A 3,450-nucleotide genomic window follows, 5' to 3' on the forward strand; every position below is an offset into this window, starting at 1 on the left:
TTATGAAGCAAAAGCTGATGCTATCAGGCGTGTTTTGTCACATGAACGTCTCCTTGCACTCAAACGACAGTCGGCGAAAAGTCAATTTTATCGAATCGATGGTTGGGGGAGCACTGGATGGTAATAAATCTAGTTTTCAACTCATCTTATTTTCAGTTTAATTTCTACCTCTGCGACACAATGTCCAACATAAGACCGTTTTCTTTCATCCACCCGGCGCGAATTATAATGTGTGGACCTTCCATGTCAGGAAAGCTTACCTAGTTCGTAACATCCTGAGAAACTTATCAGTATTCACTGTAGCTCCCGAACAAATATTGTATGTCAGTGAATATGATGCTAGCTGGCAGAATGAATTCACTAAAATTACATTTAGTAAAGAATTACCAAAGACATGGGATGAGAACATACCAACACTGATTATAGTTGACGATCTCATGACTGAAAAGAATATTATGCAGGATATGGTTCATCTCTATACGTGAGCATCACATCACAAGAATGCATCAAATATTTTTCCTGTCAGTACTTATTCCATAACGATGTAAACTATCGCACTCTATCCCACAACAGTACATATATAATATTATTCAATAATTTGAGGTCTTAACTTCTAGGACGGCAAATCTATGGGAAATCGCAGTTACCATACTTCACGAACGCATTCGAACAGGCAACAGAGAAACCATTTGGTTATCTAGTGATTGATCTACATCCACTTACACAGTCTGACAAAAGATTGCGAATGGGTATAACCAAACTCGAGTCACAATTTGTTTTCATACCAAAATGAAAAGTCTACGTCACCATTTAACTTTCCTTAAAGTGCTTGCAACCTGTACTCCATAGGAGCGGGAAAACATTTTGAGGGAGGCTCCTCCACACAGGATTGAAGCTCTTTCCGAAGTTTGCAAGAATATATTGAACGGTAATGTTAAACTGTCACCGAAACTATACAAAGATTTAGAGAAATACCACAATTCGCTACATCGCGTATAGAACATTGCACAAATCGCCAAAAGAGCTACAAAAGTTTCTATGTCGCCAACGAGGAGGTTTGGTTCCCTTACTCCCACTGTTACTCACAGGTTTGACCAGTATATTAGGTGGTGTAGCAGGGCGGGCTATAGCTAAAGTAGCCGGTGTTTGAAAATGGCAACAAAAATCGATGTATTAAACCCAGTGGACACTATTTTGGAATCTAATGAAAGCAAAGATGTAAAAGTAAAACGTATGCTAACAGCTATGTACTACACCATAAAAAATCAGTTGAAACCATCAATAGAATCAGATCCGCCAACAATAAAACCATCACAAATGGAGGAAAGCATTAGTAGAAAATTCGATTATGATTCTGTACCAGATGAAATAAATATTAAAAAAGTAAGACGAATAGTGTCAGCGCTACCAAGGAGTTTGCCATGGAATTAAAAAGGAGAAATCATTCATAACAACAATACCATTCACGGCTCTAGTATAATGGAATTGGTCTTGTACCTCTCCGGTCATAAACGAGTAAGGCCCGCTTGGTTTCTAAAGGTGTCAACACTTCTACCATCACACAAAATCAAACAGAAAAGAAAATCAAAGAAGAAAATATTGTGGGAGACCTACAAGTCACCGCAAAGAACAAAGTTGCTTTCATCTTCGGGCGAAGAATATTTCATGGAAGAAGAATGAGCTACAGGTACCCTAACTGTGGGCTTGGAGGGGTTAAACGTTATCAAAAGGCACGGAAAATCACAAGGAAAGAAGCACTACAAGAATTACAACGTGACAACGTCTATACTCTCCACAAAGATGCAAGACGAAGATTTAAGAGAAGGAAAGTCATCTCACTCCACCTGAACGACCTCCACCAAGCAGACCTCATTTCATTCATTCAATACAAGAAATACAATAAACGATTCTCCTACATACTGCTTGTGATAGACTGTTTGTCGAGACAAATCATGGCCATACCTCTCAAGACCAAACGAGGTGAAGACGTGAAGAAAGGATTTATGAAGGTATACCGAAATACAGAAAAACCATGTCTAATCCAGGTGGATCAGGGGCGTGAGTTCTTCGACAAACGTGTGCAGGCTTGGTGTGGGCGTCACTGTATAGTTCTTTATCACTCGTTTTCTCTTAAGAAAGCGTGTTTGGCTGAGAGAGCCATTAGGACAATTAAAGGTCGCCTATTCCGCTATTTCAGTAGTAAAGGCCATCACATATACCTTAAAATTCTTCCAAAGATTATAGAGGATTATAACAACTCTTACCACACAACTATTAAAATGGCGCCGAATGAAGTGAATGAAAGTAACGAGGTCGAACTCTTCAATAGACTCAATAGTAAAAAAGATGATGATGATATCATAATACCATTCGAAATTGGCGAGCAAGTTCGTGTTCGCTTAGATCGCTCAGTCTTTGACATGGGGTACACAGGAGACTGGTCTCATGTGGTCTACACAATTGCAAGGTACAAGAAAACAGATCCACCAGTCTTTTACATAGCAGATCCAGATGGTTTAGAAGAAGAGGGCACATATTATGCAAATGAATGCAACGCATAATCAAAGATGATGATGACCCATATCCAATTGAAAAAAATTATATCCAGCAAGAAAATTGATGAAGTCACTCATTATAAAGTGAAGTGGGCTGGTTATGACTATTCATTTAATTTGTGGGTTCCAGTGCAAGATGGTGTCAGGCTCTGAGTTTTATATGTACCTCCTATCCAGTGATTGTATCGAATTATATCCAACAAATACCCTAGACAACTTTTCAGTTGCTTTGAATGCACCTCTAAAACTGAGTGGAAAGTATGAAGTTGGATTACAAGAGCTATCCATCTGTAATCTGTTCTATAATATACCACGGAGTGATGACAGTGTCGTGCAGATTGATTACAAAGACTTTACAGAGGTTCGCAAGACTATCAGCGTTAAAAGAACGTTAGAAATGGCTCTTCTAGAGCTTTTTGAAGACTTGAATATTTCTTTCAATTATAATGATGGGAGATATGTATTCTATTTGCCGCATTCTATTCGTTCAATTAAATTTCTATATGAAAACCTACAAGATGCTATTGGAGTGCCATCCATTCAAGGCACTACTATAATAGGTTCTAAGGTACCGCGCCAGGACACATTCCTTCGAGAGGAAATTGCTTCGCAACTATGCATACTAGAAGAAATTTCTATTTTTACTCCAATTGGCTTGAACGCATTCATTCCAGGTTGCTCTGTCAAGACCACATTAAATCATTTTTTAGAACGCACAAAATTAAAGCAAGTGTAACATTCCGAGAGAACAGTTATAGATTGTCACAACCATTACACAGTCTCTTTACTATTCCAGAACAGCTGAAGAATCTTCTCCGATTAAATAATTTTACATTAGAAGGTGATACAGCCCACTACCATGGAGACACATTTGAACACACTTATGACTTGATTA

Source organism: Ornithodoros turicata, chromosome 5, assembly GCF_037126465.1.
Source record: "Ornithodoros turicata isolate Travis chromosome 5, ASM3712646v1, whole genome shotgun sequence".
Lineage (NCBI taxonomy): Eukaryota > Metazoa > Arthropoda > Arachnida > Ixodida > Argasidae > Ornithodoros > Ornithodoros turicata.